Source organism: Balaenoptera acutorostrata, chromosome 16 (genome assembly GCF_949987535.1).
Source record: "Balaenoptera acutorostrata chromosome 16, mBalAcu1.1, whole genome shotgun sequence".
Classification (NCBI taxonomy): domain Eukaryota; kingdom Metazoa; phylum Chordata; class Mammalia; order Artiodactyla; family Balaenopteridae; genus Balaenoptera; species Balaenoptera acutorostrata.
The window spans coordinates 12208129-12235885 of NC_080079.1; the positions used below are offsets into that span (position 1 = coordinate 12208129).

The 27757-nt window shown below is 43.1% G+C and overlaps 1 protein-coding gene across 4 annotated transcripts in view; it reads right to left on the reverse strand.

Annotated features, from left to right (window-relative positions):
* Positions 1–27757, reverse strand: part of GRK5 (G protein-coupled receptor kinase 5) — a 221499-nt gene that overhangs the window by 193356 nt on the left and 386 nt on the right. The gene's annotated exons all lie outside the window — the stretch shown is intronic.

The window sequence follows — 27757 nt, forward strand, 5'->3', positions numbered from 1 at the left end:
CCTCTGCAGGCCAGAAAGCCCTCTCTTCACCCAGAAAATAGGACACGAAAAAGAAACACACACGCACGCGCGCGCGCGCGCGCGCGCACACACACACACACACACACACACACACACAGATCCCCCTTCCTCCCCAGCTCAGCAGGCTCCCCTCCTGGCCTTTTAATCCCCAGGCAGATTGTAAATGGAAAGACAGGAAATGCAAGATTCAGTGCTTGAGCCATTTCCATCTTAACTCCAGCCCTCCCCCACCCCAGCCTCTCTTCCCTTGACAGACAGACAACCCATTAAGAGCTCGCCCATAATAGTCTTTCCTGTAAGAACTTGTAAACAGTATCCTTGGAGCTTCAGCTTGGGTATTTCCCAGCTCACTTGCTTCCATTTCCTTTGTCGGGGAAGGTTCCCATGGGGAGTGGGGGAAGCTGATGGGAGGGTCTCTCCCCCTCCAGCTGCCTTCCCCGGCTCCCCACCTCCTTCAGTATCCCAGAAGTTTAAGGGTCTTCCCCTTGAACACTGCTGCTGTCACTTAGCTTTGTGTGCTACTTTCTGTTTCCTTGAAGGAAGCCCTTCTATTCAGTATACTGGAGACTCCAGATAATGCCTGCCATGGCCTTCACTCCAACACATTCCAACTGCTAAGTATTCATACAGGGTTCTCGCCAGTTCTCAGCATTAAATGAACAATATCTGTGCCTGCTGAAATTATGTTTTAAGTAAACCCTGTGCCTGCAAAACTGCTTTTTTTTAAAAAACAAGAACTTGTTTTTATTATATAACTTAAAGTTTTCAAGGCAAATATATTATGGAAAAGGACAGGGGCCCCAAACCCGGGGTTGGTCAGGTGACATAATTGAGTAGAGGGGACTTGGTATGAGGCAAGAGGGAATAGTGGGGTCTGTGGTGAAATGTAGAGCCTGAAACCTTGCCCCAAAATAGACAACCAATATGCAACTGTAGACAGATGTTGCTACGTAAAAACTCTTATTTCATATTTCCAAAACTTCCAGGGTTTTTTTTGAATTTTTGAATTTTATTTTATTTATTTTTTTTATACAGCAGGTCCTTATTAGTCATCAATTTTATACACATCAGTGTATACAGGTCAATCCCAATCACCCAATTCATCACACCACCCCCCCCACCCCCCCACTGCTTTCCCCCCTTGGTGTCCATACGTTTGTTCTCTACATCTGTGTCTCAATTTCTGCCCTGCAAACCGGTTCATCTGTACCATTTTTCTAGGTTCCACATATATGCGCTAACATACGATATTTGTTTTTCTCTTTCTGACTTACTTCACTCTGTATGACAGTCTCTAGATGCATCCACGTCTCTACAAATGACCCAATTTTGTTCCTTTTTATAGCTGAGTAATATTCCATTCTATATATGTACCACATCTTCTTTATCCATTCGTCTGTCAGTGGGCATGCAGGTTGTTTCCATGACCTGGCTATTGTAAATAGTGCTGCAATGAACACTGGGGTGCATGTGTCTTTTTGAATTATGGTTTTCTCTGGGTATATGCCCAGTAGTGGGATTGCTGGATCATATGGTAATTCAATTTTTAGTTTTTTAAGGAACCTCCATACTGTTCTCCATAGCGGCTCTATCAATTTACATTCCCACCAACAGTGCAAGAGGGTTCCCTTTTCTCCACACCCTCTCCAGCATTTGTTGTTTGTAGATTTTCTGATAATGCCTATTCCAACTGGTGTGAGGTGATACCTCATTGTAGTTTTGATTTGCATTTCTCTAATAATTAGTGATGTTGAGCAGCTTTTCATGTGCTTCTTGGCCATCTGTATGTTTTCTTAGGAGAAATGTCTATTTAGGTCTTCTGCCCATTTTTGGATTGGGTTGTTTGTTTTTTCAATATTGAGCTGCATGAGCTGTTTATATATTTTGGAGATTAATCCTTTGTCCGTTGATTCATTTGCAAATATTTTCTCCCATTCTGAGGGTTGTCTTTTCGTCTTGTTTATGGTTTCTTTTGCTGTGCAAAAGCTTTGAAGTTTCATTAGGTCCCATTTGTTTATTTTTGTTTTTATTTCCATTACTCTACAAGGTGGATCAAAAAAAGTCTTGCTGTGATTTATGTCAAAGAGTGTTCTTCCTATGTTTTCCTCTAAGAGTTTTACAGTGTCTGGTCTTACATTTAGGTCTCTAATCCATTTTGAGTTTATTTTTGTGTATGGTGTTAGGGAGTGTTCTAATTTCATTCTTTTACACATAACTGTCCAGTTTTCCCAGCACCACTTATTGAAGAGACTGTCTTTTCTCCATTGCATATCCTTGCCTCCTTTGTCATAGATTAGTTGACCACAGGTGCATGGGTTTATCTCTGGGCTTTCTATCTTGTTCCATTGATCTATGTTTCTGTTTTTGTGCCAGTACCATATTGTCTTGATTACTGTAGCTTTGTAGTATAGTCTGATTCCTCCAGCTCTGTTTTTTTCCCTCAATATTGCTTTGGCTATTCGGGGTCTTTTGTGTCTCCAAACAGATTTTAAGATTTCTTTGTTCTAGTTCCGTAAAAAATGCCATTGGTAATTTGATAGGGATTGCATTGAATCTGTAGATTGCTTTGGTTAGTATAGTCATTTTCACAATATTGATTCTTCCAATCCAAGAACATGGTATATCTCTCCATCTGTTGGTATCATCTTTAATTTCTTTCATCAGTGTCTTATAGTTTTCTGCATATAGGTCTTTTGTCTCCCAAGGTAGCTTTATTCCTAGGTATTTTATTCTTTTTGTTGCAATGGTAAATGGGAGTGTTTCCTTAATTACTTTTTCAGATTTTTCATCATTAGTGTATAGGAATGTAAGAGATTTCTGTGCATTAATTTTGTATCCTGCAACTTTACCAAATTCATTGATTAGCTCTAGTAGTTTTCTGGTGGCATCTTTGGGTTTCTCTATGTATAGTATCATGTCATCTGCAAACAGTGACAGTTTAACTTCTTCTTTTCCAATTTGTATTCCTTGTATTTCTTTTTCTTCTCTGATTGCCATGGCTAGGACTTCCAAAACTATGTTGAATAATAGTGGTGAGAGTGGACATCCTTGTCTTGTTCCTGATATTAGAGGAAATGCTTTCAGTTTTTCACCATTGAGAAAGATGTTTGCTGTGGGTTTGTCGTATATGGCCTTTATTATGTTGAGGTAGGTTCCCTCTATGCCCACTTTCTGGAGAGTTTTTATCATAAATGGGTGTTGAATTTTGTCAAAAGCTTTTTCTGCATCTATTGAGATGATCATATGGTTGTTACTCTTCAATTTGTTAATATGGTGTATCACATTGATTGATTTACGTATATTGAAGAATCCTTGCATCCCTGGGATAAATCCCACTTGATCATGGTGTATGATCCTTTTAATGTGTTGCTGGATTCTGTTTGCTAGTATTTTGTTGAGGATTTTTGCATCTATATTCATCAGTGATATTGGTCTGTAATTTTCTTTTTTTGTAGTATCTTTGTCCGGTTTTGGTATCAGGGTGATGGTGGCCTCATAGATGAGTTTGGGAGTGTTCCTTCCTCTGCAATTTTTTGGAACAGTGTGAGAAGGATGGGTGTTAACTCTTCTCTAAATGTTTGATAGAATTCACCTGTGAAGCCATCTGATCCTGGACTTTTGTTTGTTGGAAGATTTTTAATCACAGTTTCAATTTTATTACTTGTGATTGGTCTGTTCATATTTTCTATTTCTTCCTGGTTCAGTCTTGGCGGTTATACCTTTCTAAGAATTTGTCCATTTCTTCCAGGTTGTCCATTTTATTGGCATAGAGTTGCTTGTAGTAGTCTCTTAGGATGCTTTGTATTTCTGCAGTGTCTGTTGTAACTTGTCCTTTTTCGTTTCTAATTTTATTGATTTGAGTCCTCTCCCTCTTTTTCTTGACGAGTCTAGCTAATGGTTTATCTATTTTGTTTATCTTCTCAAAGAACCAGCTTTTAGTTTTATTGATCCTTGCTATTGTTTTCTTTGTTTCTATTTCATTTATTTCTGCTCTGATCTTTATGATATCTTTCCTTCTGCTAACTTTGGGTTTTGTGTGTTCTTCTTTCTCTAGTTCCTTTAGGTGTAAGGTTAGATTGTTTATTTGAGCTTTTTCTTGTTTCTTGAGGTAGGCTTGTATAGCTATAAACTTCCCTCTTAGAACTGCTTTTGCTGCCTCCCATAGGTTTTGGATTGCCGTGTTTTCATTGCCATTTGTCCCTAGGTATTTTTTGATTTCCTCTTTGATTTCTTCAATGATCTCTTGGTTATTTAGTAACGTACTGTTTAGCCTCCATGTGTTTGTGTTTTTTACGTTTTTTTCCCTGTAATTCATTTCTAATCTCATAGCGTTGTGGTCAGAAAAGATGCTTGATATGATTTCAATTTTCTTAAATTTACTGTGGCTTGATTTGTGACCCAAGATGTGATCTATCCTGGAGAATGTTCTGTGCACACTTGAGAAGAAAGTGTAATCTGCTGTTTCTGGATGGAATGTCCTATAAATATCAATTAAATCTATCTGGTCTATTGTGTCATTTAAAGCTTCTGTTTCCTTATTTATTTTCATTTTGGATGATCTGTCCATGGGTGTACGTGAGGTGTTAAAGTCCCCCACTAGAATTGTGTTACTGTTGATTTCCTCTTTTATAGCTGTTAGCAGTTGCCTTTTGTATTGAGGTGCTCCTATGTTGGGTGCATATATATTTATAATTGTTATATCTTCTTCTTGGATTGATCCCTTGATCATTATGTAATGTCCTTCCTTGTCTCTTGTAACACTCTTTATTTTAAAGTCTATTTTATCTGATATGAGTATTGCTACTCCAGCTTTCTTTTGATTTCCATTTGCATGGAATATCTTTTTCCATCCCCTCACTTTCAGTCTGTATGTGTCCCTAGGTCTGAAGTGGGTCTCTTGTAGACAGCATATAGATGGGTCTTGTTTTTGTATCCATTCCACAGGCCTGTGTCTTTTGGTTGGAGCATTTAATCCATTCACGTTTTAGGTAATTATTGATATGTATGTTCCTATGACCATTTTCTTAATTGTTTTGGGTTTCTTTTTGTAGGTCCTTTTCTTCTCTTGTGTTTCCCACTTAGAGAAGTTCCTTCAGCATTTGTTGTAGAGCTGTTTTGGTGGTGCTGAATTCTTTTAGCTTTTGCTTGTCTGTAAAGCTTTTGATTTCTCCATCGACTCTGAATGAGATCCTTGCCCAGTAGAGTAATCTTGGTTGTAGGTTCTTCCCTTTCATCACTTTAAGTATATCATGCCACTCCCTTCTGGCTTGTAGAGTTTCTGCTGAGAAATCAGCTGTTAACCTTATGGGAGTTCCCCTGCATGTTATTTGTCATTTTTCCCTTGCTGCTTTCAATAATTTTTCTTTGTCTTTAATTTTTGTCAGTTTGATTACTATATGTCATGGCGTTTTTTTCCTAGGGTTTATCCTGTATGGGACTCTCTGCACTTCCTGGGCTTGGGTGGCTATTTCCTTTCCCATGTTAGGTAAGTTTTCAACTATAATCTCTTCAGATATTTTCTCGGGTCCTTTCTCTCTCTCTTCTCCTTCTGGGACCCCTATAATGCGAATGTTGTTGCGTTTAATGTTGTCCCAGGGGTCTCTTAGGCTGTCTTCATTTCTTTTCATTCTTTTTTCTTTATTCTGTTCCACAGCAGTGAATTCCACCATTCTGTCTTCCAGGTCACTTACCCGTTCTTCTGCCTCAGCTATTCTGCTATTGATTCCTTCTAGTGTAGTTTTCATTTCAGTTATTGTATTGTTCATCTCTGTTTGTTCTTTAATTCTTCTAGGTCTTTGTTAAACGTTTCTTGCATCTTCTCGATCTTTGCCTCCATTCTTTTTCCGAGGTCCTGGATCATGTTCACTATCATTATTCTGAATTCTTTTTCTGGAAGGTTGCCTATCTCCACTTCATTTAGCTGTTTTTCTGGGGTTTTATCTTGTTCCTTCATCTGGTACATAGCCCTGTGCCTTTTCATCTTGTCTGTCTTTCTGTGAATGTGGTTTTTGTTCCACAGGCTGCAGGATTGCAGTTATTCTTGCTTCTTGACACAGAACTTTTAAATTCCGCCAGTAGAAGCAGCCCTCAACAGATGTTGCTATGTAAAAACTCTTATTTCATATTGCCAGAACTTCCAGTTTTCTAAGAGAAGTCTTAAGTCAGGAATGTTATGTGAAATACTCTGATTTTTAAAATAGTGTGTGACCTGAACAGTTTGCAACCCCTGGACTAAATGATAAATAGCCCCTGCTACAACCTGGGCCCCAGCACTACTGGGCACTGGACCATCTGCATAAAAGAACACAATACCGGGAGCGGCACCCACGGCCTATGCAGTAGGGGAGAGCCTGGCATGGGGATGGGCATGTGGCCAAAGGCAGATCCCAAACCCCTACTCCTCAAAGCCCAGCTCCTCTGGAGGCTGTGGCCTTCTGGGACACTTTCTGGGAATGATCTTATTTTTTAGGAAGGAAACAATCAGGAACTAGGATTCACTCTTGTGTAATTCACTTTACTCAAGTTCACTTTACAGAAATTCACTTTACAGCCAGTTTTGCTGAAACAGATCTATAAGAGATATGATGGGCGGCGGCCTTTTCTCAATAAAAATATACAAGATACACTGAGAATAAAGCCCTTAACTAGCTTGCAGGCCCCTGTGATGGAGCAGAAACCAGTAACTCAAATAAATAATCCTACAAAACAAAGGCCTATACCTTCCTTCCCAAACTCAAAGCAGGGGAGTGGGCCCTAGACCCAACAGAGCAGAAAAGTGCGTGTAAGAATCATCTTCGCTTGCTTGGTTTAAACAACTGAGAAGACACAGAATGCTGGGAAGTTATTTATCCTCTTTAAGCCTCAATTTCCTCATCTGTGAAATGGAGGTAACAATAGCACAATCCTAATAGGATCCCTGGAAGGACCGAAATTGTTCATCAGCCTTTGGCCAACAGCCAGCCTCAGGAGCTTCCTGGTGCTCCTGGGTTCATATTTCATCCCAAAAGTATTTATTGAGCACCTTCTGTATACAGGTACACAACAAAGAGCAATAAATAGGCACAGGCCCTGGCCTCCCCAAATCCACTTTTATTTCTAACAATAAATCCTAAATATAACACATTTTCAAAAAGAAAAAAAAAAGTGTCAGAAATTACTCAAGCAGATGTCCTTGCACCTTCATATTAAAATGATTCATACGTTTTGTTATTGAACCAATTCACGAGTTTGGGGGAGTTTAAGCAGCCCGAGTGTGTCTTCTAATGGGCCCTCAATAAAAAAAAAAAAAAATTGTCACATACTCCTATTCCACAGCATTTGTAACACATCTAGCTGGCCCACAAACAGTAGTACGCTGGGTTTTTTCTTCACCGAGGAACTAATTTACATAGACTTAATGGTGTGATTTTGTTTTTAAACCTTACTCTTGCTTTAACATTTTCCAACTAGTTACACATTAGTGAATCCCAGGATACGGTTTTCCAACGATAAGACACAAATCAAGTCACTATTATTCTCTGTCCACAATGTTCGTTCTCCTGATTTATTTCTTTAAATAAATGAAGAACATCACAATCGATGAAAGCCAGATTTAGGAAATAGTTATCACCCATCCTGGGCTTCCAAGTTAAATTTAAGGCATGCTAGCATTTCAAATCCATCTGAAAAAAGCAACCTCAAAATATATTTCTGCCTCCTACTGACTGTGGGACGTGGCTAGGATTCCTAAATGGTCTGTGCCTCAGTTTCCTCGTTTACAAAATGGGGTTAACCAGCTGTACCTACCTCATAGATTTGTGGTAGGGACTCAAGGAAATAAGACATGCAAAGTAAGTATTAGCTACTTTTATTAATATTTTTTTCAACACCAAGGTGGGATAATGGAACATGGTGATTGAAAGGGAACAGACCCTGGGACCTGGGTTCAAATCCCAACTTTTCCATTAATAGCTGTGACCTTGGACAAGTTGAGAAATCTCTATGAGCCTCACCTGTGGAACCGGGATTAAAAACAGTATCTACCTCAAAAGGCAGTTGTAAGGAGGGCCCTGGCAGGCATAAGCACTGTATTAAGTTTATAGCTATTTTAATGATGATAAAACAAAGGCTTATCAGAGATGTTACCCTCTCAGGGAAGAGCTTGCTATATAATGAGTTTATGGACATTTCCAGGCTCCCACAAGGAAACAGATTTGGGATCAAACCAATGTCTGTGTAGACAAATCCACTTCCGGACTCACACACAGCTATTGTTCCCAACACCTTGGGTTCACATTTCCATGGTGACCAGCATGTTTGTTTACTTGTTTCCTGATTTTTTTTTTTCCTACAACTGGAGTCCCATAAGGGCAGTCAGGTGGGAAACTGTATTGTTTGTGGCAAACATCAAATGCACCTGCCCCTATGCTCAGGCAAAGCCTGGGACAAATGTTCACCCAGCCTTCCTTGACTCAGAGGATCCTCCTGACCCATGCTCCATCCCTCTGGCCATGCCTTCTAGGGTTAGGTATCCCCTAAAGACATGGCTTCTAACTCTGAGTGAGTCAGGACCCTTTGACTGTTAGTGTCAAATCATGGGTCACCCAAACAGGAAGCCTAGGGTATACATCTGGCTCCCAGGATGGCTGGAGACCAACATCCAATAAATGTGATGAGGAATCAATCTCTCTCTTTCTCTCCCTCTCAGGTTGGCTTTATTCTCAGGCAGCCTGTGGCAACAGCCACCAGCAGCTTCAGCCTTCCCTTCCACCAGCTCGGCAACCCCAGCGACAGAAGGGTAGCCCTTTCTGGACCGTGAATCACAGCCTTATCTCTGGTCCCTGAGGTAGAGAGAGAAGCAGTGCTCTGATTGGCCAGGGTTGGGTCACATGCTCACCAACAGAGCCAATGAGAAGTCACTACCACCCAACCTCATGGACTGAATATGAGGGAGGAGTGGTCCCCGAGAAAAATGGAGGCGCAGTTACCAGAAGAGGGAATGGGTGCTGCGCAGGGAAAAACAACAGAGCCACCTGCTCCCATGTCTCTTCAAAACTGCTGCTTGCCGGCACCTCACCAAACCTCACCTCTGGCCTGGAGGCTCCTACAAACTTCAAGTCTCCGTCCCGGCCATTCCTCCACTCAGTGAGGCCCAAACCATACCTGCATCTTTTCGCAGAACCAGCAACATCTTCCCAGCTGCTCTGCAATGTCGCCTGGGTTCAAACTTAATAGTTTTGTCCTTCCACACACCTCCATATCCCATCAGGTGCCGAGTTCTATAGATTCAGCCTCCAAGGCCGTGCCTATCCACCCCATCCCCTCTTTTGGGGAGGACGCTGGTCAGCCCCTACATACTTCTCAGAACTACTGGGCATTTGGCCTCACAGCCTCTGCCGCCAGATCCAGGGTCTTCCAGCTCAGCCAGCATTAGCCTACTCTGTTCAAAAACTCAGTAACTCCAAACGTAACTCCAGACCTCTCAGCCTGGCATTCAGAGACCTCCTCATTCCCCATAGGATTGTCCACTCTTCCAGCCTTCCTGCCCGCTGCTACCTTGCAACTATTCCAGGCGCCAGGCAAACAACCACCTGGTGCTATTCCCCCCGGTCACCACCATTTGGCTCTGCCCTCCCCACTGCCAGGAACCTCCGTCTCCACCCTGTAACCTCATGATGTGGAATTCTTCCCACAACACTGCTTTTAGGGTCAGATCCAAGCTACAATGCTTACCGGCTGCAAGACTTTGGACAGTAGCCTTTCTGTCAGATTTGTCATATGCAAATGACAATGACACCTAACGCACTGGATTGAAAACTACATCTCTATAAAGCCCCCTTCACAAAGCCTGGCACCCGGCAGGGGCTCTGTGAATGTTGGCTTCACACTATCAGCCACCAGCCTCCATGGTCCAGCCAAACGCCAACTCTCTGTGAAGCCTTTACTGAACGCCCCCATCGAGACCGCCTTTGTACTTATAGTCTACCTTGTCATGTAGTTGGCCATGTATCTGTCCTTCCCCAACTATACTGGAACATCCTGAAGACGAAAGCAGTCTCTTTCATCTCGACATTCCTAAAGCACCTCACCTGGCCTTTCACACCTGGGAGGTGCTTGAATCACAGCAGTGAAACTGACTCCAATTGTGTGCATCCCAAAGTATTCCTGCTCATTAGCTGGTCATTGGTTCACTAGATAGAGCTGACAGGACGCCAGTGTCCCGGGCACATCCCTGGTTACAAGATTCCAGACAGACAGTCACAGTGTCTCTTCATCAGTTCCCCAGCTTGTCACACAAGAATTCAGGTGCTCACCTCCCACCAACTGTCACATGAGGATAAAATAAGCAAATTGCCTTACTGTTGAGGCAAACACAAAGTGCCTGCACACCCAGAAGAACCCAGCCTAACAAAGCAAGTACCCTGGGGGGGATTTAGATAAACCCCAACCCTGCCCAGGGTACTGGGAAGAGTCCCGTTCTCCGCTCTTGCCTCCTACTCCTCACCTCCAAAATTGCCACCCAGAGGGGCTGCTTGCCCTAATGCACCAAACCCTACAGTAAGAATGTAAGCTTTTCCTAAAAATCAAATTCATATTTGCGAGACAAAGATGCTTCCCTACCCAAAAAAGTGTTCTAGATGCACTAAGGCATTTATTCACAGATTCAATCAAGCTAGTCAGTCAACTGATGGGTCCAAGGGGAAATTTCTAGAATCATTTGAGCAAGATGGCTGGAATAATCTTACGACTTACCATGGTGAAATGCTAAGAAGGACAACCCTTGGTGAGACCCAGAGGGCCTGGCATGTTTTGTTTTGTTTTTTATGGATTTTATTTCTTTACGTTCCCATCAAAGAACATAAATTGTACCTTACAAGGCACAAATTGTCATCCCCCCTCTCCAAATGGAAATGTCTTTGTTTTTCTAAGTATAATGAACACTCACTGTACAAAATCCAGGTTTTCCTAACTTCCACCCACTATGTTATGATCATCTCTCCATGTCAATAAGAATTGATCTCCATAATTCTTCATGGCTACATATGTGTCCATTTTTTTTTCCATTTTTTGAATACACCAAAATTCATTTTATCAAGCCTCTACTGAAGGTCACTGAAATTGTTTCCTATTTCTCTCTATTATAAACACCCTCTACTGAACAACCTCCTGCATAGCACTTGTGCACTGATTTTTCCTTTTTCCTAAAAAAATATTTTAGAAATAGAATTTCAAGGCCAAGGGTTATACAATTTTAAGCCTTTTGAGACACACATACATATATAGCCAAGCTGTCCTTAAGAAAGACTTATTGGGGCTTCCCTGGAGGCACAGTGGTTGAGAATCTGCCTGCCAATGCAGGGGACACGGGTTCGAGCCCTGGTCTGGGAGGATCCCACATGCCGCGGAGCGACTAGGCCCGTGAGCCACAACTACTGAGCCTGCACGTCTGGAGCCTGTGCTCCGCAACAAGAGAGGCCGCGATAGTGAGAGGCCCACGCACCGTGATGAAGAGTGGCCCCCGCTTGCCGCAACTAGAGAAAGCCCTCGCACAGAAACAAAGACCCAACACAGCCAAAAATAAATAAATAAATAAATAAATAAATAAATAAATAAATAAATAAAAGTGAAATTCTTAAAAAAAAAAAAGAAAGAAAGACTTATTAGTTTACACTCCTATCAGCAGTGGAAGTATAACGTTTGAAAGAACTTATTTACCCACACTTCCTTAAAGAGGCTTTATCAATGTTTAAAATTTTTGCCAATGTAAGATTATGTATATATATAAGAATCTGCTTACTAGTGAGATTGAGGATATTTTGTTGTATAGCAAATCCCTACATACTGCCTGTCTGACCATGACCCTCTTTTTTTTCCCCCTAGAAATGACCTCCCCACTCACAACCCCCATCCTCTCTGGCTGCAACCAGAGCCACCATGTTCTCACAACTTCACCCCAATGGCCTGCAACCTAAGAGTCTAAGAATTGATGCCTGCGATCTATGTTAATTGTTCCAGAGCGATCCACTGACAGAAGGCAGGCCAATGGGAGTCATTCCTTAGGATTTTTCGAATCAGAATTGGGGAGGGAAATACCAGTCTTGCTGGAATCTAGCATGCCTTCCCCAATGACTAGTGAGCTAGTTACCTCAACATCGTTTCCTGAGTAAGCTGTTCTTTACCCATTGATTCGAATGCTTCCTTTATTATATACTAATTTTTTGCATATACTTGGGTCTGTATCTGAACTTTGTATTTTATTTATATCCTTTCTTTGGTCTCTGTAATCATTAGGGCATTATGTAATGACAAAGATACAGAAAGGCTAAGTTACTAGCTTTGTGACCTCAGACAAACTAACAACAAAGCAAGAACAGAACCCAAATTACCAGTCTCCACCTTGTACCAATTCCAGCTGTAGAAACCTTACACAGAAGAGGACCACCAACCCTCTCAGCATCACCCTAGTCTATGAAATCTGTGTCACCAGTCGAGATAAGGCAGACGTCTAGACCGCACGTTGCAGGGGAATGAAGAAGTGAGTCAGGATTTGCCAGGAACCCACAAGAGTGCTTGGCAGGGCCCATTCCCGTCTGAGTCTCTGACCTCTTTCCCTGCGGGTGACAACAATGTCCCCAACCACAGCCCTGGAAAGTAGGTAATGCCTATCAATCTCTGACTCCTTGCGGGATGTCACCAAGTCCACATGAAAATGTTTCCATCACTCATGTCTAGATGGAAAATTCTTACATTTTCTCAACACTATTTACTTATTGTTTTTTTTGGCCAGACAGAGCACTGTGTCTTTTTAAACTTTCCAGGAAGACTGTTTATTAAGATAATACCGTGCAGAACAATCAGTTTACTTTTTACTTTTGATTTAATTTGTCTTTCTATAATCCACTAAAGAAAATACTAGAATCATGCATTTGCCTTTCTTAGATTGCAGGCTTCAGTTAAATTAGCAGTGATGGGTTTTTTGTTTTTTGTTTGTTTCTATTATGCACATAACCCCTCCCAGCTCCAATTCTTTCCTTGGGGTAATTTTCATTTTAATATGTAATGCCCGCTCTTGAAATGAACATCGAATCTTATCATGAAGTACCCACAGATGAATTCCTATCAGTGAAATATACACCAACAAATTCTCAAGATCCGAAGGGTGAGAAGAGCTCTGGAAATCACCTGGGCCGAGGTACACATTTACACATCTGAGGAAAGTTTGGCTCAGAGAGGTCAAGCAATGTGTCTAAGCTCACACAGCCAGGGTGTCGGCGGCACATTCTCCCTTCCCTTCAGCCTTTTCACTAGAGGCATTAATAGCGCTTTCAACAGAAACTGCACATCTTGGCTTGGTGCACTTAACAGCAAGAGAAGATACCATATTACCTTGAAAAGCAAAAAAGTGGGTGTCTCGACCCCGCCTCTAGGAATTTATTAAACAGCTTTTCCTTGAGCTGTGCCAGGTGTAAGCAACACCACAGCCCCATCTGCTAGCAGATTCTGACCCTTGGTCGAATGTGTCTGTTATTCGAACGTGGTGTACGATGAAAGCACAGGCCTGGGCATCTAGAGGCTGGGGTTCTGGTGCCAGTTCTACAGTGGGCGTCACAGCTGTCTTCTAACATCAGAAGGGCCCCCTCAGCAAAGGGTGGTGCATTGATTCTGGATGCCGCTAAAGAGCAGAACGAGGACCTGGTGGGTTAGCACTGCACCAGGCACAACTGGGCTTGACTGCAGACTTGGGTTTACCATTAGCATTTGGTGAGGCCCAGGGAGATACAGGAAAGAAAACACCTAGTCCCCGCCCTCAGGGGAGTTTACTGTTTAGTGGGTAAAGCAAAAAGCCTATCATTCTTATATGTATGAGTTCCTCAACACTAGAAAGATTTGAGCAGAGGGCAGAAACCTACTGCTAGGTAAGTGCAGAGGGTACTACTTGGGGAGCCAGGTTGGAGTTGAATCTCCAAGATCACCTCAGAAGAGAGTGAGAAACCTTTTAGCGCAGTGGTTCCCAAACCTGGCTGATCCTGGGGAGTTTTTAAAATACAGACACTCAGGTGCTCCCCAGGAGCTTCTGATTTAGAACATCAGGGGCAGGGCTTTGTGTTATAGGTTGCATTGTGCCCTACCCACCAAAAAAAAGATGGTGAAGCCATAACCCTCAGAATGGGACCTATTTGGAAACAGGGTCTCTATAGAGGTAATTAAGTGAAAATGAGGTCGCTAGGGTGGGCCTCAATCTAATATGACCGGTGTCCTTGTAAAAGGGGGAAGTTTGGACCCCGAGACAGATACAGAGGGAAAACCACATGAAGAGACATAATAAAGAGAAACAACCATCTACGAGCCAAGGAACGCCTGAGGCTACCAGAAGCTAGGAGAGAGGTCTGGAAAAGATCCTTCCCTAGCACCTTCAGAGGGAGCGTGGCCTGCCCACAACTTGATTTTGGCCTCCAGAACTGTGAGACAATAAATTTTTGTGGTTCTAAGCCGCCCATTTTGTGGTACTCTGTAGCCCTAAGTGGCCTTAGGGAGCTAATGCAGCCTGGGAATCAGTATTAAGAGCAGAACTGCCTCGGAGGGGGGCCGGTCCTCCTTTGGAGGCTGCTTCTGCTCCGGCCCTACACTCCACGCACACATGGGCTTCCTTCGGTCCTGAGACCCCTCCTCTGGGGAAGGTAGGAGCAGGCTCTGGTTGCTGGAGCTCCTTCCTGGGCTCGGAGATGACAGTGAGCCCACAGCCATGTGCAGACTCATCCAATTAAGGGGCAGCCTTTCTCCTTTCCCTGCGCTTCCAGGCACAGTGAGTCTCCACCGGGCGAGCCAAGAACCCACAAACGCTTCCAGGAAGAAAATGCCACTCTCTCCTCCAACAGTTACAAAAATATTGAAGACCCAGGACCTTGGACTATGCCCTGGAGCCAAGCTTATCTCAGAGGGATATAGAGTGGAGAGGCAGGGCCAGGGGTTTGTTTTGTTTTGTACTGTTTTTACCTGAGCTCTGGATTCTCAAGGTGAGACTCACAGAACCCTCACCCAGGTAAATCACATGCAAACCTGCAGTCAAAGCAGTTACCCATGGAAAAACCCCCAGAATTCCACAGAGGAGAAAGCTATACCAGCTCAGAGACAGGAGGCAAAGGACACTATGTGGAACCAACAGCAGCACATGTGGCACCTTTGAAAGAATTAGGAAAGGGTGTCCCTTCCCCAAGATACATTTATAACTCTACTCCCTCTGAACAATGAACTCCGAACTCCAGGTTCAGATGCCTCCCTAGAGTTATGCAACATACAAACAAACGTGGAAGTCCTTAGAGATGGGAAAAGATGCAGTGAGTTAGCACCAGAGGAGGAAGGGGGAGAAGTGGGTCCTTGCTGTGTGACCTTGGAAAATCACATCACCTCTCTGAGCTTGATTTTTTTCTTTCTCAAATTGAAATAACAATAATAATACCTGCCAAGTCTGGCTTGTGGTGATGATCAAAAGAGAGAAATATATGGGACTTCCCTGGTGGTCCAGTGGTTAGGGCTCCGCACTTCCACTGCAGGGGGCATGTGTGTTCGATCCCTGGTCGGTAACTAAGATCCCGCAAGCCACACAGGGCAGCCAAACAAACAAACAAACAAACAAAACAAAACAGAGAGAGAGAGAGAAATATGGGCTGTTATCTGAGCCTGTGTTCCCTGCCGGATTCACACATGCAAAACTCAGGGGGCAATTATAAAGTCATCGCCAAGGAAAGTCTTTGACTGAACTTGATTTCCCCAATCCAAGCTTTGAATAGCACAGAAAAGATGACTGAACACTCAGAGGTGCGGGTGTTAAACCCCAAAGGTTTCAAAAATATCGCATCACATGTCCTCACGTGTATCATGCTTCTTTCTCATAAGAAAATGTACTTTGTACATCCCTAGGATCACTTAACTCCATTTCAGAAATCATCACTCTTCTTCCCAAAGTGGGGAGTGAGGGATGGTATCTATTAGGCAGATACCACCATGGGGAGTGGGGGGGCTAAGTCTTTAAATAAATGTATAAAGATGTTATAGAATGGGTAGACGATTCCCACACTGTTCACAATATACTTAAAAATTGGAAAACCTAAATGGCCCACTATAGGGGCTTGGTTAAATACATTAATAATGTAATAATGTAGCTACTCCAAAACAAAGACACAGACCCGTTTACAGCCCGATAGCCCTTCAGGGTCTGCTAGAAAACACCCAGCATTCCACTGCAACAACACTCCATTTCCAAAGTCTTTCACAATTTTTCCAAACACACCTTCGTTTCATGGGAAACTATAAACAGAGATATGGGAAGGCACTACAACTTATTGTTGACTGAAAACAGCTGCAGAAGTACGTGGATACTAGGATCCCATTTGTGTCAAATGTATCTGTATGTTCATGAGTGCATATACACAGAGATCTGGGAAAATGTCCATCTAAATGCTGACAGTAACTATCTCTGAGGGATGGAACGGTAGCAAAGGCACATGGGAGGAGGGAGATTTTGACTTTCTTCTTGATGTTGTGCGCTGTTGTCTGCATTTTCTTTAGCGAGCAAGTATGGTCTGTGCAAATGTTTGAAAACCTTCAAATTTAGATAGAATGACTCCTATTGAATTGTGAGTCACCGCGGCACACTTGATTCTTTTGCAAATGTCTCATGCATGTTAGTATTGATGTTCCCACTAGCTGGTAAGATTATTGAGGGCAGCAGCCATGATGGAGCAGAAAGAATGCCAGAGTAGAGACTGGGATTGGCGCTGGGTCCGGGCTGTGGACCTAGCAGGATGCTCCAGGATAAGGCATTTATTGGGTTGTGGCCAAAAGGTTCGTTCTGGTTTTTCTGTAGGAAGTTACAGAAAAGCCCGAACGAACCTTTTGGCCAACCCAATACCTCTCAGAGCCTTCAATTCTTCATCTATAAAATGGGGAAGAATAAAACATACCTCACAGGGCTTCCCTGGTGGCGCAGTGGTTGAGAATCTGCCTGCCAATGCAGGGGACACGGGTTCAAGCCCTGGTCTGGGAAGATCCCACATGCCGCGGAGCGACTAAGCCCGTGAGCCACAATTGCTGAGCCTGCGCGTCTGGAGCCTGTGCTCCACAACGGGAGAGGCCGCGACAGTGGGAGGCCCGCGCACCGCGATGAAGAGTGGCCCCCACTTGCCGCAACTAGAGAAAGCCCTCGCACAGAAACGAAGACCCAACACAGCCATAAATAAGTAAATAAATAAAATTAAAAAAAAAAAAAAAAAAAACATACCTCACAGGACTGTAAAGAGTAAATGAAACCGTGGGCACCAAGGACTCTATAATTCCTAAACAATTCTGTTAAAAGGAAGAAGGGGGGAACTCCCCGGCAGTCCAGTGGTTAAGACTGAGCTTTCACTGACAAGGGCATGGGTTCAATCTCTAGTCGGGGAGCTAGTCCAACAAGCCGAGAGGCGTGGCCAAATAAATAAAATAAAAATAAAAATATCTTTATTAAAAAAAAGAAAGAAGAAGGGACGCTCCATTGCTTCCTGTTCTCCGTTCAGAGCCTAGCATGGTGCCTAGCACATAAGAAGACCTAACTAAATACTGGATTCATGACCCTAGGGAAGATGCAGAAGCCAATCTAGGGCTATTGCCCTCGGAATTCTGCTGGCAGGGATCCCCAAAGCTCTATATTTGAGGAAGACATTTAGAATGCAGAGGCCCACCGTAGAAGAATGAAATTATAAGCAGACATAGGTCCACTTCTCTGAATAGGCCTCTCAAATCCTCGATCCCCTCAGTCACTCCTGAAATGTTTGTAAGCTGCCCAAAAAGACTAGCGAAAGCACCAGGCACCAGGACGTAAAACAATTAGCCACCCAATAGTTACCAAAACGTAAACTGAGACGTGTCCTTCAAGGGAACCTGAAGACTAACCCTCACCTTAGTCACCCATTGAACCGTCGAGGAAATCAGGTTTGTTCTTCTTTAATTTGTATTCTGCTATATGTTATAAGAGAATTAAGCTTTAATTTTCAAAAGCCCTCTAATTGGATACTATCGATGGGAAGACATCTGGGGCAAATATCTAGGCCTGGTGCATTCCACCCCAAGCGATGGTTAGTGGTTTGGGGAATGAGTGTGAGGCAGAATAACCAGTGGTTACTAATTATTATATAGCACAGGGTGTGGCATCATCCATAAAGCCCCGTCATGTCGACCCCTTCCTCTTCAGAGAGGATTACAGGATTGACTGTTTAGAAATTTCTTCTCTGAGTTAACATACGTTTTCCTTGTCTTAATTGGATCCAGCCTCTTTGCCCATGAGCAAACAGGCAATTTTTCTATAAAGATTCTATCCTTCAAATGCCAGGTCATCAGCCATTCCTGGACCTGGAAGGATCCGTGTTTGGCTTCCTATTTTCTTTCCATTTGCTCAGCCTCGTTCTAGCAGTGATGTGAAAAGCATGTGAAGATTGTGTCCTAAGCTACCTTCGATTTAGCCAAAAAAGGTATGAGTGTTATCAGCATGAAACATCTCCAACCCACACAGAGCCTCAGAATTGGGGAGAACTGTTTGCCCCGAATGTTTGGACTAATGCAAATATTTATTTCTTCCAAAACAAGTAAAAACAAACCACTTCCAATTTGGGGGTCGGGGTGGGGAAGTCTGCCAGACATTTTTCACAGTTAAGACAAACATTTGGAAAACATTTTCCAATCTTCCCTATACCCTTAGTTAATCTTTCTTAACCATGTTGAATCATCTCCTAATTTACCATCTACTGCGACATCAAGGCCACTTCTTGAGGACCTTAGTTTCTTGGCTCTTCCCCCTCCTCCACAAAACTTAGATATACGTCAGTCAATCATTCCCAAATCAAGGTTTGTTGAACACCTACTACGTTCCAGGCACATGCTCATCTGACTGACGGCCTCCCTAATCTGTGACTGTAGGCTTAGTGGCATCAACCCACAACAGCACTCGGCTTGAGAATAGTGGGATTTTGAGACATCTTTGCTATTCAAGCCTGCAGCCCAATTCTTTGTCCCCATCTCACCCCCTATTTTTCCTAGAGCTTGGGGTTCCTTCTCGGGGGATGTTATCTAAGCATACTAACAAGCTCTTCCTGAGCGCCCAGACACTGTTAGGATGGGGCAGAGTGCGTTCCTGCACCAGCCATCAGAAAGCTGTTTTTCATGGCCCATTTGTTGACCTTCCTCCAGCTTGTTTCCATTTCACAAGTGGTGCTAAGACCCGTGCCAAGATGGAATTCCATTTTCAAATGAGGTTTCATAAGACCTTTTATCAGATATGCAGACCAATTACACTGGCTGGGTTCTCTCCACCCTGTAGTGGGTCATTCTATCCTTCACCCCCCCACTTCCCTTCCTGAAACGGTTAAATTCGGAGCTTCACCTTCTCTGCAGGAGCAGATCAAAGGCTTGACTCCCTGTCCCCTCATTTGTGCTGCCTCCTCTCCAGCAGGATGTCTCAAGTTTGACAGCAACCCCCAAGGAAGAGACTCTCAGCTCCCAAAGATCCTTGAGAAGTGAAGTTGCTAAGTTAATGCAAAATGCACCCACGGTGCATGGTCTGGTTTCTAAATGCAAATACCCACAAGGTTACCCTTGCGACATGGAAAGGGTTAACGCTGAGAGAGCTTTTCTGGGGAAAAAAGGCTGCTTCACACATTCTCTTTGGGAGGAGGAGGGGGTGTGCCCTGCGATGTGGCCGAGAAACCACTCCAGTAGGTAGGTATCCCCCATCCCAGCCCCCTACTTTTTTATTAGTAAAGAAAGCTGCAGAGACATAAGCAGATACCTAAGGTGCATCAGGCAGAGGTGCATGGGGGCAAGGATCTCCCAAGGGGTAGCAGGCACCCAAGGAAGGGGAGCTCGGGCAGACGTGACCTGCACGTGGCAAGCCAACATCAGCAGGAACTGGCCTGCCCAGTGCCCACGTCTTGGCCCTGCCAAGGAAAGGGAGCGGCGCTGCCACCACTGACATGTCCCTACCACCGCCCATCTCGTTGGGGCAATTCTTTGGCTACTCAAGATTCTCCCCAAGCCCTGCCAGGAAGAAGAATGCCAAGAGGCTGACCTTGCTCTTTGGGTGTGCTGGTATGTGTAAGGGAGGGGGGAACGCAGGTAGGAGAACACAGGTGACGGGGCTTCAGAACGGATCGCAGCCATGTGTGCACACACGCACAGGTGCAGGCACGTTTGTATATGTCTTCCCCCTCGTCAATCACAGATTCATTCGAGCTGATAAACAGTTCTACTTTTAAAATGGAAACACCGACTGTGGGGACTCACCTTACGGTAGTCATTCACAGCCTAGTAGGAATTACTTTGTCCAACTGCTCTCAAATTGGCATTTAGCTGAAGTCAGGGTCTGGAGGGCAATTAGATTCCCATTTTGCCCCTTTTCCCCAGGAAATCTGTCAGAGACCCTCTTTCTCTTCCACAAGTGCAACCTCAGGGCATTTACATTTAGAAACCATACCGCCCAGGGAAATGGGTTTGGTTTTTCAGTTTTCGGTTTTTGTGGGAGTTTGGGGCTTATGTTATTACAGGGGAGGGGAAAGATTTCTTTTGGAACGTTAAAGGATTTTGGAGGGCTTCTCCAGAAAAGTCTGCAATTCAAGTAACCTTGGACAAGTGACTCCCTTTCTTTCCTCTCGCTTTCCCTCATCTGAAAAGCAGGGGTGACCTCTGTTCTGGAAAGCGGAGAACAGATCAGTAGACCCACCGAGAAGCCTTGGGGCAGCCCAGGCCCTGGCCGTCCTGTGGACCTCTGCCACTTCTCAACCTACAAATGTTCTTATCTGTTTATCTCCGTTTCTTTTACTTTCTGCACAGGCCCCAGAAGTTGTCCTTTGAGGTTTATTTCATCATTGCCTTTTAAAAAAATACTGATACTCCACCGACCACAAATTCCTAGAGACAAAACAGGCCCTATGGAAATGAGCCTAATTTATTGCTGACTTCTGCCAGGAGGAGGTTACCAGTCGACTCGCTGGCACAACTTCAGACAGAGTTCTGTGCTTCCGACCCCAAAGAACAGCAGCGCACTGTTTCATTGTTTCAAATAATCATGTTGCTTTCTAAGTGTGTTCTAACTGGGTTGTCCTTAAAAGGTTTCAAATCTCACAGGAAACAGTTTTTAAAGAGAAATCATTTTAAACCGGGTACAGGAATAGTGTGTTCTTGACATCTTTCTCCATGATCTTCTTTCAATCTGGCGTGTTCAAAAGAAAACAGAAACCCTTAAAATTGTTTTACCTATTTTCCCGCTCATTTTAGACTGCCTTTTTGAAATCCATAGAAAGAGGGTTTGTTTTTTTTTTTTCCTTCTTTCTGCGGATTTACTGTACACACAGCTTCTTGTTTTTATTAATAAAATGATGGTTTTAAAATATCCTCACCTCAGGAGTTTCGAGAAGGAACATGGGGCCCTGTGCACATCTATAACATGCACTTAATTTAAATCAGGACAGTCAGTTGGTCAATCTAGGCAAATTTCCCAACAAGATATGAAAAAAAAGGGGGGGAGGAATATGGGTGGCTTACTCTCACCACCAACATCTATGATTGTCCTTGAACTGCATTTTTCTCTGAAGTGACTCAGTCCTAATCCCTGATCCCCCAGCCCCACAGCACCTCCTGTTTCTCCCCCTCCTTCCCCTCCCTCTCTCCTTCTCCTCCTGCCCCATTTCCCTGTCCTCCCCTCCCTTACCTTCTCCCAGTTTTCATGTCAGAAGTTATGGGGTTATCACACTCATTTAATTCAAGGTGTAGAACTCCAGAGAAGCTCTGTCCAAGTGAACTTTCTGCAGTGCTGGGAATGTTCTACATCTGCACCGTCCAACAGGGTAGCCACTAGCCACATGTGACTGCTGAGCACTTGAAATGTGGTTGGCACGCTTAAGGAATGGAGTGTTTCACTTTAATTAACTTAAATGTAAATAGCCACATGCAGCTAGTAGCTACCATGTTGGACAGCACATCTTTAGAGGACTAGACAGACGCCTTTAACACTTTCAGGTCATTCCAGGCTCCACCAGAGGACATGCTCAAACCAATTCCAAGAAAAAGCCAGAAAGGAAGGCGGCCTCCACCATCTTTACTCCTGAACTGCAGCCCATCAGCCCTGCCCAGGTTGCTGCCCTAGGAAGACCACCAAGGTTCCACCTGGAAGGCACCTCTGCACACCACCTTCCTCTTGGATCTTCTCATTCCTCAACCAAAGGGTCCTCTTGCTATTGTTTTGAGTGGTTTCCATTTGTAGGAACTGACCGTCATAAAAACACAGTATCTTGGAAAATTAGCAGTTGTCTTCCAGATTCGGGCCTATCCCTCAAGTATGACCCCTGAATTATCCTTAAATCGTGTTTTGGTCCCTCAGGCTAGTGTCCAAGTTCTAGGCACAGCAGAGTCAACAGAGAGTTCCCAGCTAAGCAGGTCACACCACAGACAGCTTCAGCTCTATGGGGGAAAAATCGGGTTCTACTCAGATCTGATTTATCAGTTTAAAAGCCTAAGAAGATAAAGATGATGCCCAATTCCATCTCTTCACCCACCTCCAGCTGCATCTCATGAAGGGCTGAACATCCAAAATGTCACCTCCAACAGGGTCCTTCAACAATCAAATGCTGAATGAATGAATGAATGAATGATTTTTACCCTTGTAAGAACTTCAGAAGACAATTTAAGAATGGTTAACCCAAAATGAGAAACTGGGGGAGGGGGCAAGGTCTAGTCAGGACATAATTGCTTTCTCTTTAAAAGGCAGCACAATTTATACCAAATGGGGTGCTTCCTCCAGTGTCTGAATGGTACCAGATGGAACAATATTGTCTTTACCCCCAAAAGATAAAATTTTAAGCTTTACTTATGGATTAAAATCTTTTCAATGTTTAGGATATTTTTAAATAAAAATTTTCACTGAAATGTAATAGGATGTGTTTCCAAGTAGAAATCACTCCTATAATTTAAGCCCACATAATCTATTTTAATCATTTAAAATCACATCTTAAAACCCTTTATCTTCACTATTCTATTTTGAAGTGAGGTGTAGGGGCTAGGGGTTGTAAGACTGAAGAAATTCCTGATTTCCTTTTCTATGTGTCACCTGTTTTTAGTCACTTTCTATTGTTTTCTCACATTTCACCTCTGAATTGCATGATCTACTGCAGTGAAATCTTTTTGCAACCATAAGCCTTTTTTATTTCAAAAATGACTAGATCCTATAATACTTTACCTTGAGCTACAAATATACTGGCAACAAACATTAACGTTAAATATTACCCGCAGTCCTGGAACCGTTTCATTAGAACACTGTAAGTTCCCAGGTCTGGGTTGAATGGCCCTTGGTAAAGGTGAATTTTGTCCTATATTGAGCTCTTTCCTGAAATTCACTTGGATGTTACCGAAGTCTTCAGCCCACACCCAAAGGGTATCATTTGGCAAGCCACTACAAGAGTTATGGCTGCTGAAGACATAATTTAAACAAGGATTAGTTTGGAGACTGGAAGAATCAAGTGTTTTGGAGTGTACAATCTGACAAGAAGCGGCTAAGCTATCGGAAGACGATAGTCTTATGGGCATTTATCTGATGGTTTTAAAAACAGGCAGCTAGATTAAGTGAAATCATCACTGGAAATCTTTCTGTAGGAAAGCAAGGCCTCTGAAAACAATTGCTTTTGGTTTCTCCACCTCCAAGTTGTCAGTACTGAGAAGAAACTCAGAAAAAGTAAAAGGCAGTTTCATTTAATGACAGCTTTGTACTTAATAGGCCCAGCAGCTTTTACACACGCTGAGCAGCCTGCACCCAGGACGCAAAGCTGCCGCTCTTCTGTGCGGGAAGATTGAAGCGAGAAGCCACGGGGTGGATTAAGTACGGCTGCCGATAGCAGTAGGAGGGCTGCGGGCTTCAGAGACATCCCAATGTTCTAATAACGGAATACAATGATGTTTCGGTTTTGTCATCGTGAACTAGGGTGCAAGGGAAAGAGGGAAGAGAGGCAACAAGGGCTTTCGGCCCCACTGTGGAATGCTGAGTCTGTCTGGGCAGAGCCTGCCCCTCGCCGGCTGCATGCGGGTCCCCTCTCCTCTCCAGCCCTCCCCAGCCTCTGCTGTCACCTTTCCCCAGGTCCCCAATCTTAAACATCAGGAAGATCCGGGCCAACAAATTTACAGAGATATCTGAGTCAAAGGCTCTGGCATATTCTGGTTTTTGACATCCTGACCAAGGGCAAAGTCATTATGTTTTTGACTTCTCAGTTCCTGTACTCAGTGCCTGCTACCATCACGCTCAGGAAAATGTGATCAATACTCCCTCTCTGTCATCTTTATTGATCAACTATGGCTACTGCTGGCCTGTAAAGAAAGGAAAGGTGGGCCTTTACAAAATTTCTGCTCCACACCATTCACTCAGGAGTGAGGCAACAGATCTAGAATATGACAAAAACACAAAAACCTTTACTGCAACAATAAAACCAAAAGGAAACACACAAAAGGGCCCCTGCAAACACTCTTTCTCACTACTATTATTTCAGCACTAGCAGGCTTGCCAATTTTCTGAGATTCTGAAATGTAAATAGATAGACAGATAAAGTTAGTCTGGGTCTCTTTTCATTAAATGCTTAATCACTTAGCTCATTTCCATAAATTGGCATGAATTCAGTCTCAACTTCTTTCTTTTTTTCCTAACCACCCACTTTTTAGGAGAATAAGCTGAAGTTCCTAAGAGTGATCAAGTTGATGCTTTCTCATGAGACCAGAACAAAATACATTTGGGCGGTTTAAAATTTTGAACCCAGATCTCTATCTTATTTCAAAACAACTGTCACAAAGGTGCAATCTGCCTTCCTATGTTTTCTAATTACTAACAATGAATCATTTTTACTCTAATTCACTTATAGATTTTCTATCTTATTGCTATATTCATTTTTTCACTTTATACATGTATTATTATGGTAAGAATCTGAACTTACAATGAATTTAGAAGACATCTGCCTTTAAGAATGCGTAACAATAACAAAGATAGGCCCCAAAATTACCCACCAACATGGACAACTACAAATTCCTTTATAGCATTTGCAAAGTATGTCTGTCTTTCTTCAAGGCCTGTTTCTCTATTGTTTGGGACAAATGTGACTTTTACTTGAAAGCCACATTTTAAATTGTTTACAATGGATTTTGTTAAGTGAACTAAATTAAATTTCGTATTTACCAATCATATTTCTCATCTAAAACTATTCACAAGAATCTTCAAGAAGTGATTTTAAACATTCTAAACAACTCAGATTTTTAAAGATACTATAAATTTTATGTTAGATCTTTCACTAAACTGACTAGAACTTTCATTTATGAATATCTGGGTAATATGATTATTAGGAGAATTACTTAATTTAAAAGAATGACTTCAACTACATGAGAATCGAAAAGAGAAAAATAAATTGCTTTTATTTCTAAAAGCTTCTACATTAATTAGAATATACGTACTTAAATCTTTAATAAAGACCCAGCAAGAAGAAAGTGGAAGCACTTAAAATCATGGATTCTCTTTAGACATATGAGAGAAAGAGGGGGAGAAACGCAAATTTCAAAATGAAGTTTCCATGTAAGCGATTAATTTTTCTCATTCACGTGTCAGTTTCTCCGTATCCTTAGAGGCAAGGCCCCCTCCGTTTCAAAGGCGTCATCAGGAGCCTATTTTCTCACCATGAGATGACTACCAAACTCTCAAAGAGAAATTGAAAAGACTTTAAAAGGAAAAGGAAGTGAAAGGCACATTCTTGGGAACTTTTAATCACTGTAATTCGGTCATTCCATATAAGCCTCCAGACTGTAGCCTTCTTTCCTAAGGCTCTGAAAAAACCGATTTGTTAACCTGACAGACAAAATTATCAAGCGGTGAATTCATTTTGGTGAAAAAAAAAAAAAAAAAAACTGGGGAGACCAAACTGGGGGAGAAAACTGATAATACTTTGCCCACTCCAAGCAAAACATTTTAAAAGAAGCAACCAAATGCTGAGAGAAGAAAAAAGCAAGCTCCAGGCAAACGAATGTGTAGAGCAGCAAATCTAGGCAGCACAATTCCCCAGGCAACAGGAGAAACCAGTGAAACTTGCAAAGCCTCCAGTACCATCATATCCAATGATTTCCCAGGAAAAAATTTCAGAATGGAGAGAGGGTGAAAACTTTCCCAGCCCCCGAGCCCTGAGATGTACAACCATATTCCACCACTAGGTGGCGGCTGCTAAGGCTGGGAGCGGGGGAGGGGGACTGTTTTGTCCGCTTTTCCCCCTCCAGGACTCACTGCCCCGTTCAGGAGAGAGCCCACCAGACCCCACCTTGATCCAATTTGCTAAAATGTCCCGTTAGGAAAACAGAAAATACTCATGCTTTAGAACCTGAAGTCACCAAGTAACAGCCTCTCTTAAAAGTCTGTTCACACCAAAGCCGAGCAATGGGAGGGACAGACCTGCACATTTTCAACTCTGCTGGAGTTTTCAAAGCAAATCTTCCAGGCTGCTGCTTTAGAGACAAGTGACGCCGAAATTACGACGTGAGTTGCTGAGCTGTGCATCACCTACTCACACATCGTGTACAGTGCCACAAGGTGATGGAACCGTCTGGATAAACATGAATCGTTTTATTGTTGGCCAGAAAGTCTTCCTTCATTCATTAAAGTGGGTGAATGAAAATACTAAGAAGTAAATAAGGCGTTTTCGTGGGCTGCTCCCCGAGTATCCTTCTGAAGTCAAGACCTTACGTAGACTGCCTACTACCTTGGGTGTCCAATAAAGCCTCCTCCCACGAAAGGGAAAACCACTTCCCCTTTCATAAAAAGGCTGCATCCAGAGCTCAAATCCTGGCAAAAGAGATGTTACATAAATTCCAGGTGTTCCTAAATATGTATGTTTACACGCACGCAATCATTTTAGGAAGCATGTAAGTTTCTGGGCCACTTTCTCTCTTTTTCTTTTCTTTCTTTCTTTTTTTTTTTTTCCCCCAACTCAAGGAAGAGTCAGAAAGTGTGTTTATAGTCTCGACTTAGGTTCTTACCCACTCCATTTAGACGATATTTCCTGATAGCCTAACACAGAAAATCTAATGATTTGCATCCAAAACGCATCTAAACACTTGGCACACCTACCTTTCTTTCCTTAATTGAGCCCAAAACCAAAAAATTCACTTACCTCTCCTCCTCCACAAAGTGGGGGGGGGGGGGGGGGGGGGGGAACCCACCCCTGAAATCCTGAATTATTTTCTAGATGAGTTGTACAGCCATCGTCTCGTTACTCTATGAACAGGCTAATTCCTCAACATCTTACTTTGCCTTTAAAAGGCTTCCTTCCACATGACGGGATTTCCCTAAGAAACATTCCCAGCGGATGGTTTCCAGCAATAGCCTATATCAACTCAGCCTGCGCAAGCAAAGACTGGCTTCTAATAATTCCCCCCCTACCCCACCCCCCGAATTCACTCACAGAACCATCCCGGGCCGACTCGGAAAAGCTATTTTATTTGCATGTTTGCCCATCTCTTCCTGAATGAAAGCCTTTCCAACTGACCTTTCAACAGCTGCCGAGATGGCACTATCTGTAAGGTTAGAGCTGGAAACTAGAGGATATTTTAGCATCTTAATCCCTGCAACCTCGACGTTTCTCCTTCTCTGCCCAAGTCCAGATTCCCTGAGCACAAGGGCAGGAACCCTGAAACGTTTGCAGAGCAGCTCTCCGAGGTGTCCTGC